A 10,890-nucleotide genomic window follows, 5' to 3' on the forward strand; every position below is an offset into this window, starting at 1 on the left:
ACTGAAGTCTCTATTTATTAGCTTAATGGTAAGATAACTATTTGATAGGGACTTCTTAAATGCCTGGAGACAAAGACAAAAATATATTCTTCTATCCTTTACAAATTTGCTCTGAGTTGGACCACTCCTTCACTGATTAGCCAGGCCTTTTACATTTCTGCCTTAGCCTTCATTTCCTTTGTGTGAAACCTAAAGATCAACCATTGGTGAAAGCTTGGGGACTTTTCAGGTCTTTTCTAAGCATGCACTTTCCCTGGAAATGTACAAGGTCTTCTAGATTTCCTGGTATATGTGGGAGCTTTGCAAAGCCCTTATTCCTTCCCATACCCCCTTTTCCAACTTGCTTCTCTCTAGACATTTTGCTCTATCTACTGCATGCAATGTCTGTTATCCCTATCCCCTGGCAGCTGTGGCTAGTATATGCTTTTAATTATTTTTGGCAAGTGTTGCTTGGGAGGCTGCTCCAGCCCTGAGAAAATTCCAAGGCTGCCAAAAGAAAGGCAAATAAACCCCTGTGTCAATCCCTCAGAGAGCTGCAGAGTGGCCAAAACACACAACCACAATTCTTTGAGAATGGGTCCATATTGCCTCCTTCTCAGGAAAGACTCCCATCCATCTCTGTCAATAGAAGACAAATTGACATCAACGAGAAAATGTTTCGTTCCTAAAGTTTCCATTGTCTGAAAGATCCCTATGAAGAAAAGCCAAGATCAGTTGGTTAAGAATATGGTCTGTGGTCTGAGATTGTCTCTAATGAGCAAATTCATGTTATATAGGAAAAAAAAAAAAAAGAAGAGTGGAGGTTTTCAGGATTCCAACTTTCATCCAAGTGAGATATATAATCCACATTTCTAAATTGATCAAATCCATCATATTAATAACTAGGGAATGTAGATTTTAATTGTACTCATTAAAATCTAGAGGAAAATCAAACTATACATACTAACATCTCCTTTATCCCTTAATACTTACTCACATTTCCCATTTAAAATTAACATTGAAATATGTCCTTAACCATGCAAACGCTTATTCATTGAAGTAATAGATCTAAAGTAAAATAAACTGAAAACCACTGAAATGTTCAATGATGGGATATTTGCTTAATAAACAAAGCATCATTCACACAGTGTACTGCTCAGTACAATGGCTTCAAGCCATTATGAAATGAGGAAAAGAGTGGGGAGAGGAGGGGAGAAGAAGAAAAAGATGAAGAACAAGGAGGAAGAGGAGTAGGAGTTGTTAATATGCCCCAGTACAGTCTTGGGGTTTGGCAACTTCTGTTCTAAGGAAGCAGAAAACAATGTACTTTGGGTGTCAAAAAGAAAACATTTCAAAAGCAAACAAAAATAAAGCTTATATATTGGGGAAGAGTAGGGACATACTGAACATAAAGAAGGGGCACATTTGGAAGATAAACCTTTTGGAATCAGCATGGTTTTACAATTTTTGCCTTGGGATAGTGTAGCAAAACAAAATTCACCTAAAATTAAAACAATTAACCTACAATAAAAGTAAGAATGGGTCATAGGAATATGAAACAGAATTTTATTTTATTATTTTTTTAAGATTTTATTTATTTATTTGACAGAGACAGAGAAGGAGCAGGGGGAACAGCAGGCAGAGGAAAAGGGAGAAGCAGGCTCCCTTCTGAGCAAGGGGCCCAAGCAGGGCTCCATCCCCGGACTCTGGGATCGTGGCCTGAGCTGAAGGGTGATGCTTAAATGACTGAGCCACCCAGGCGCCCCTGAAGCATAATTTTAAAACGACAACACATTGGAATAAGTATTTTTCCTATACACACAGAAAAATTTTGTGCTTTTATTGTATAAAAGAGAAATGTGATCATATATCTGTAGGAGAATATAGCTGTCAGACAACAAAAGACTGTAGATTGTGACTTCCACTCCAGGATGTAAAAGCTACAAGGAACATTTCTCCTATACTTGGAACAACAAAAAAAGCTTGGTTAGCATCAGATTGATGACTTTTTTTTCCCAACCCATCAGAGAGCTATGAGTGCAGAGCAAATAACTGGCCCAAAATTTAAAGAGAGACAGTGACTTAAGAGAGGAGATTTGGACACATGCTCCCCTTGGGTAGATGCAGGAAGGTATCTAGGGTAACCAACCTGGTTTGACCGGACTGTCTTGGTTTTAGCACTGAAATTCCCATGTACTGGAAACACCCGTCCCGGGACAAAAGTCCCAGTGTTCAGTGATAGGTACAGAAGTTTGCAGCAAACCCATACATGAGCCAAAAACATATGGGCTGAAAGCAAAACTGTTTTTAATGCCAGGATGCTGGGTATGGCATAGATTATTGGCCATGTGTAGTTGCTGTAGCTGGCCCAGCTCACACCTGAGTGATTTTATGATGAGGCATCATGTATAAATGACACCTTACTTACCCCGATGCCACCTAATGTATATAGTGAATCAGTGAAGCCACAGAAAGTGAAGCAGTTTCCTGATCCACACTGATCCCACCCCATATCGGACATTCTTCTGTCTCAGTTCTTTCCTCTTCTTGCATGTCTGTGCCTGTATTTGTTTCCTATCACTGCTCTAAAAAAAATATTACTACAAATTCATTGGTTGAAAACCACACGCACACGATTTATCATCTTGAAGTCTCTGAGCCCTTGAACTTCAGGTCAGAAGTTCAAGGGCTTTGCTGGGTGTTCTGAATAAAAATCCACAGGGACAAACTCAAGGTACTGGCCAGGGCTACAGTATTCATCTGGGGCCCTGAGCCCTCTTCCACAATCACTTTGTTTTTGTTTTCATTTTCAGAATTTCCTGCTCACAGTTTCCATGTGTCCTCCTTGACTTTTAAGCCAGCAACAGTGGGTTGAGCGCTTCTTTCTAGCTTTGAATCTCTCTTCCTTTTTACCAACCAGCCAAAGAAACTAATCTGCATTTAAGGGCTCCTGAGATGAGGCTAGATCCAGCCAGATAACCCAGGATCATCTCATTTGAAGATCAACTGATTAGTAACTTTGCTTACATTTACAAAGTCTCACCTGCCACATATTCAGCATATTCATGGCAGTCACACCCGGGGGCAAAACGTAATGGGTTCCAAATTTCGGTCTACCATGTTCCCTTTTACCTGTAAATTCATTTATATCTAAATATCTATGTCTATGTATAGGTTCTGGAGCAGATTTATATTTTCTTAATAGTAAGCCTGGAATTCTTTTATATGTGAATTTAATAGTTTATCCACACAACTCAGCTAATGAGTATCCTCATGTCACTCTTACAGGCTCTAGATGTTACAAAGCACAGCTGGACTCAAATTATGGTTTGTCTCAGTTCCGCACAATGTCCTTAGTCATAATAGTTTGCTTCTGAATAATTGTGATTTCCCCTGATTTTTGAAACCAAATGAATCATTTTGGGGAAGTTTTCATTTTACTTACTTGTATGGATTTTTTCCACTACTTCACCTGATAGTCACATGCTGGGTCCGTGAGGAATGACTACTGACGTGAGTTTACATCTCACTCCTGTCCCTGACGACAGAGATCTCATTTGGAAGAGACCTGGGATTTAAGCCTAATATCCAGCCTTAATTTTTTAAGTGTCACATTTACATAATTCTTCTTATTTCTTGTTTCTCATGCCATAAACCAGGTATTTTCTTAGCTGCATTAAAATTCACACATTTGTGAATGAAAAAGCAGGCTACCATATGGTGGTTGCACTTGTGTAAGAACACACTTCTATTTGAGATTTGTCCCAATTTTTCTCTTAGAGAAACTCCCAGTATGTGCATTTGTCTGCTAGGGTTGCCATAACAAAGTACCACAGTTTGGGTGGCTCAACCAACAGAAATTTATTTTTCTGCAGCGCTGGAGGCTAGAAGTCCAAGATGAAGGTGTTGGTAGGTTTGGTTTCTTTTGAGGTCTCTCTCCCTGGCTTGCAGATATATGCTGTCACAGTGTCCTCACGTGGTTTTCCCTCAGTCTGTGTTGTCTGTGTCTGATCTCCTCTTCTGATAAGGACAGCAGTCATATTGGATGGGGGTCCAACCATGTGACCTCATTTTACCTTAATTATCTTTGAGGAAAAAGCCTATCTCCAAATACAGCCACATTCTGAGCTAATAGGGGCTAGGGCTTCAACAGATTTTGGGGAAACACAATTCAGCCCATAACATTGTGAAATATGGCATATGTATAAGAAATTTAAAACTATGTAGATTTTAATCTTTTTAAAGTTGATACCTATGTAACCACCACTAAAGGCAATACAAAGAATAATAGCAGTGCCCAGAGTCCGGAGAACTCCATCCCAGTCACAACGTGCGCCTGCTCCGAAACCGAGAGGAATTCTAAAACCTGATTGAAAGCCAGTATGACCTGACTTGTTGGATAGTTTTTCCTATTGTGTCTCAATCCCAAAAATAGAGTTTGGTTGTGGCTGTTACTGAATTTTATATGAATGGAATCCTAAATTAGGGGCTCCATTTGGTCTTGTTATTGTCTTCAAAATAAACATACAAGATTCACCCATGTCATCCTGTGTATCTGCATATTATCCATTTTCATTGCTGTTGAGCTAATAATGGATCTATCCATTCTGCTGCTGATGCACATTTGTATTGTTTTCAAGCTACTGGTAACGTAATCATGCTGCTGTGAGTTTTTGTCCAAGTATTCTGATACACATAAAATCGACCTTTGTATAGCAGTAGTTTACACACTTAAAAAAACATTCATTGGGAAGACATAAATATGTTTATGTACTTAACTGCAGAACTTTGAAATATACAAGGCAAAAAATGACCAAACTAAAGGATAATATACAAATTACAATCATACTTGAGGATGTTATCACTTCTTTCTCACTAATTGTTAGAATAAGTAAACAAGAAGCAAATCGGAGTGCAAAAGATTTATCTTGACCTAATGGTATTTGTAAAACACTATATCCAACATTAGCTGAACACACTTCTTTTTCTTTTCTTTCTTTTTAAAGGACATGGATGAAACATTTATTCTGTCTTGCTTGAATGAACTGTATTTCAGGGTAAGAGGCTGATGTCAGACAGTTCTTTTTTTTTTAATTTAAATTTATTTAATTAACATAGTGTATTATTAGCTTCAGGGGTAGAATTTAGTGATTCATCAGTTGCGTACAACACCCATTGCTCATTACTTCGGGTGTCCTCCTTAACGCCCGTCACCCACATACCCCATCCTCCCAACCACCTCCCCCTCCAGCAACCCAGATTGTTTTTTATAGCTAAGAGTCTATTATTGTTTGCCTCCCTCTTTCTTTTTATCTTCTTTTATTTTTCCTTCCCTTATGTTCATGTGTTTTGTTTCTGAAATTCCACATAGCAGTGGAATCATATGGTATTTGTCTTTCTCTGACTTATTTTGCTTAGCATAATACCCTCTAGTTTTATCCACGTCATTGCAAATGGCAAGACTTCATTCTTTTTGATGGCTGAGTAATATTCCAGCAAGGGACATCTGGGCTCTTTCCATATTTTGGCGATTGTGGACATTGCTGCTTTAAACACTGGGGCACATGTGCTCCTTCAAATCACTATGTTTATATCCTTGGGATAAATACCTAGTAGTGCAATTGCTGGGTAGAACATACTTCTTTTTCAAGTGAACCTGGAAGGTTCATGAGGTAGGCATATATTGGGTCAAAAACTATGTCTTGACAAATTTCCAAAGTTGAACATATATACAGGGTTTTTTCTCTGAACACAGCGGAATTAAAGCAGAAACCAATAACTGAGTTATCTAGAAAATCTGCAAATATTTAGAAAGAAATGAAAACATACTTTCACATAACCAGTGGGTCAAAGAAGCAACAATATAAAATTAGAAATAATTTGAACTGAATGATAACTGAAACAGAGCAAATAAAAAAAAATTTTTTAAGATTTTATTTATTTATTTGAGAGAGAGAGAGCACAAGCAGGGGGAGTGGCACGCAGAGGGAGAAGCAGGCTCCCCGCTGAGCAGGGAGTCCAACTCTGGGGCTCCATCCCAAGACCCCAGGATTATGACCTGAGTTGAAAGCTTATCAAACTAAGCCACCCAGGAACCCCAGAGCAAATCAAAATTTACAGTATGTGGTTAAAGCAGTGCATAAGGGAATGTTGCATCTTTAAGTGTTTATATTAAAAAATAAGAAAGATCTAAAAACAGTGACTTAAGTTTCCATCCTAAAAACAGAGAAATGAAAGCAAGTTAAATCCAAAATAGAAATAGATAACAAATATAGGAATGGAAATAGAAAATATACAGCACAGAAAATTACCAAAGCTAAAGTGGGATTTGTAGAAGACTAATACAACTGATAAATGTCTACTAAGATTAATCATGAAATAAAAAGTGAAATTTCAAACTATCAGTATCAGGGGAAAGGGGGTATTGCTACAGATTGGAAGACATTCAAAGGATACGGTGATTCTAAACACCTTTTGAGCAAGAAAATCGCAGGTTCAAAGAGTTCTCCTGGTGAATTTCATCCTATATAGAAGATATTTTACCAGCGTTGTACAAACTCTCAGAAAATAGAGGAGGCAGATTCTCCGAATCCATTCTATGAGGTTCACACTACCTTCATACCAAAATATAAAAATAAATGTACAGATTCATGTACTCATAAACACAGATATGACAATCTTTAACGTATTAGGAAATCCATCCTAACCAAATTTAACAATGTACTCTAGAATGACCAAGTGGAAATTGCAGCAGGTACCCAAGGTCGGTTTCATATGGAAAATCAATCAATGCAATTTACCATCTGAAGAGACTAAAGGAGAAAAGCCACCTGCCTATCTCAAAGCTGTGGGGGAAGTAATTGATGAAGTTTCACAGAGCTTTCAAAAAGATCTCTCGTCAAGTAGGAATTGGAGGGAATCTCCTCTTTCCTAAGGCAAAGCAGGGTGAAGTGACCACAAGTGACTCTGCCTTGGGACAGAAGACTTTGAAAGCGGAGCGGAGTCTGCACCCATCGGCAGGGCCTCTCGAGGCCTTGATCTGGAGAAGAGCTCTCACCGCAGCTGTATGGTTTGCCATACAGCTACAACAGATGCCTCATGGGCTCATGCTGGCAACTAGTGACCTGTGTCCTACACCTTCTGAGGGGACTGGAGCCCAGTGCGGCCTGTGGGGGCCTTAGGAGTGCCAGTAATTCAGACCTGGTAGGCAGCGTGGGATCCTTACAGGGGTGCCATGGTGCTGAGCATCCGGACTAGAAAAATGGTCATCCGTGATCCCTGCATGATGAGGGGGCACCACAGTCAGGTGGTGAGTGCATGAGCTCTGGAATCAGACGGACCAGTTCAAACCCTAGCTTCACCACCATGTGGGGCCCTCTGGAAGATGCTGAGGGTTCATGCTTTTTGTAATCTGTAAAACTGTAAGAAGAAGCAAAGAGCACCTGCCTGCCTGGAAGGGATGTGGTGGGGCACAGCACCTGGCAGGCTAGGCCACTCCATCGGCCCCTACTCAGAAAACTCGGCAGCCCAGCTGCTGATGCTTGGGACTCACACTTTTCCAGGGCTGCGACAAGGCTGGCCTTGTCTTGCTCCAGGACTAGAACAGACCACAGACGGGTCCCTTGTAAGCAGATTTTCCGGAAACCCAACCTACCAACATGGAGGAAAGGGAGGATGTGAGGGTAAACAGGTGTCGTCCGTGGCGGCTGCCTGGGTGAATCACACCCTGTGTTGCTGGGTCACTCCATGGCCCCCCCGTCACCTGCCAGCTGAAGCCATCCCCAGACTCTGGGTGCACCAGTACCCGCAGGAAACAGAGCCCAACCTCATCCTCTCCGTCAGGGTCTCTCTTACACTGACCTAGAGTGAGCCAGGCCCCCAGTCCATCAAGACTTAGGTTGCTCCAGGGCTCGGCTCTGAGCAGGCTCTGCTTCCTCTGCCCCCGGGAGAAATGGCTAGTGGACCTAGAGGCACAGATTGCCTCAGCTACAGCCCTGGGCCAGGTGCCGAGGAGGCTGCAGACCCCGAGCCCTGGTGGTCCCACTTCTGCTGGCAGCCAGCATCAGCAGTCCTGAGCAGTGCCCACAGAGTGCGGGGGCACTGCTGGTCCCCAACACCTGCAACCGGGTGCGGAAATCCCAAAGGGACTGGAGAAGGGCCGTTGGCCCCACCCTCTGCCCTCTGGCGCCCTTGCTTCCACCCTTTGCTGGCCAGGACTTTCCTGTCACACATCCAGTGATGAGTCCCCAGCATCAGGCTGAACAGTGCATGGTTTGCCTTGGAAGAGTAGGTAGCTAGAGGCACCTCCAAATTACGTACTACGCTCCCAGGATCAGACAGCGAACACATACCTCTACATGGGCAATTTAAAGCAACCTTCTCCCCTTTCCTGACCCAGCTCCTGTTCCCCAAGCAGCTGTCACCCACCCATTCATCCGGCCCCGTGTCCCTCCTTCACTTCCACCAGTGCCTCGGTTCTCACTGGCCAGCCCATCACTGCCTCCCCGTCCCTTCGCCCGGGCCAGTCAGCACATCCGTAGAGGTGACCTCCCAGGGCATTTTGGAATTGGGTGTAACCCACATGGGCTCCGCTCCCCATTCCCAGGCTTTCACCTCCCGGTATCCCTAAGGATCCACTGTGCGTTACCTCCCCATTAACCAGTGATGAGGGAACAGAAGGCAAGCTGAGAACAAAGCAGAAACCGGCACCCTACACCCACCCCCTTTGGGATATATGTGACATTCCTCAGGCACCGCTGGCCGCCCTAAAGGAAACAATGGTTGACTGATAGACATCACAGTCCTGCAGGACCAGGAGTGTCCCTCAGTTTACAAATGTCCTAGTGATTTACAAGGAAGCAGCTTTCTTATCAATAGCCTAACTTCCAAGAGACCCATAACTCAGTTTCCTGAAGCCCTAACATCACCCTCCCCTCCATAAAATTAAGGGAGGCTGAGGCAGAAGGAAATGTAAATTAAATTGGATTTCTTCTGAACCTGAAGCCCATTGACAAGGACGTGTGATAGGAGGAATGTAACATTCCTCCCGGAAACTCCCAACTGTCTTCATGTTAGTGTCTCATTACAGGGAAAAACAACCTTGGTTTGACAATAACCAGGCCTCCAGTATCCTGAGAGACTCTAGCATATGACAGTCCTTCTGGACACCCCCTTTGTCCTCACCTCCCCAACTCCTGAGTATATAATCAGCCACTCCTCAAGACCACAGGGCAGCAGCTTTCTGCCCATGGGTCCTGTCCCTGTGCTTTAATAAACCACCATTTTGCACCAAAGACTCCTCAAGAATTCCTACTTGGTCGTCGTCAGCTCCGGACTCCACCCCATTGAGCTTCACCTATATTCCAAAACTGCATCACCAGGACCGCTCGGTGTGGAACAGCTCCAGTCTCTACCAGTCCACCTCCAGCATAATCAGGAGCCCTACCCCAACTCTGAACCTTTGCTTGAGCCCGGGAGCTGTGCTTCAGTCACATGTGGAGTCCCTGATGGGCAGGAGCAGAGTCACTGTCCCTAGTGCCCCTGTCTTTACTAGCCAATCCATATCTGGTTTTGCAGTTACCTGCTTTACAGCCACCAGGATGTCAGCCAACTGGGCATCCAAGCCTGCCTTTGACTCTGATGAAATTGATATGGCTCCCAGGCCCCCCTCCCAGGGTCCTCCTGACAGCCCCCCGCACCCAGCAGCTTTGCTAGCTCTCACCCTGTGGGAGATCTGGCAGTCTCAGGACAAGCTCCAGTCTTAACCTCTGCGGAAGCCCAGGCACCCAGTGGGAGCACGAGTCGGTCAGCTTCTGCATACGTGACACTCCCGTGTTCCCCCTTTGGCATCTTGGTCAGCCAGCCATCATCCACGGAACTGGAGCCCTCATCAGGAGGATGCCCAGCACTAGGCGCAGCTCCCCTTTTGCTAACATGACTCCAGACCCATTTCCTTTCAAGGCATCTGCAGCTACTTTGGGTCATGACCGTTCCGGTGTCAGCACGTCCGCCCCAGGCCCCAGCTCCATGTCTGAAGCACTCAGCTTTAGCACAGGGCCGAGGGGGACACCCAGTACCTCGGCTCATGTTGGGGGAGGCTGAGACCTGAACTCCGGGGTCCTGCCAGCCGTACACCTCTGTTAAAATTGGAGACAGCGAGCCTCCCCTGGAGGACACATTCCTTTTTGCCCAAAGTCAGACCGCCCGGAATCCCCAGGCCGAGCACTCTTGTCCCTGTCAGCAGAGAAACCGTCGTTGACAACAGATGTGCCAGAAGACACTTCTGTTCCTCCTTGTGTTCACATCACCTGGAAACCATCCGGCCAAAGCACCCCAGCTGCAGTAAGAGGGGCAACACCACACCTGTGCTTGGAGGTCTGTCTGTTCCCAGCTGCAATCCAAGCACTCAGGGTCCACTCGTCCAGGGCCCAGTGAGAGTTCCAGTGAGAGTTCCAGTGAGAGGGGCCAGGATGAGAACTATGGTGGAGAATCAGTGTTCTCTTCCCGTGTCTGGTCGGTGCCCTCGGGGCCCGTCTGGCCAGAGCCAAGCTCTTCCTATTGGAGAAGCCTGCACCACTGAGAAGAAATACAGGCCTGAAGATGCTGCTCTTCGTGCCTTCGGTCAGATGCCTCAGGGCCACCAGGCCAGGGCACCTCTGTTGCTGTCACAGGGGCTGGCACCACAGTGTGGCTGGAGAAATGACCGTCCGTGAATCCAGGCAGGGCACGTGGGGTCCATGAGGGCAGGGCACACGGAGTGCCGTGGGAGGCGGGGCACACTCGTTGTGTTTGGGCACACTTGTAGTTCCACCCTCATTCAGAGCAGCTGGGGATGCTCGTGGCCAGAGCACATGAGTTGCAGTCAGATGGGACAACGTCACTCTTAGGAAGACACTTGGGGCCTGGCCTTCA

This window comes from Halichoerus grypus, chromosome 15 (assembly GCF_964656455.1).
Source record: "Halichoerus grypus chromosome 15, mHalGry1.hap1.1, whole genome shotgun sequence".
Lineage (NCBI taxonomy): Eukaryota > Metazoa > Chordata > Mammalia > Carnivora > Phocidae > Halichoerus > Halichoerus grypus.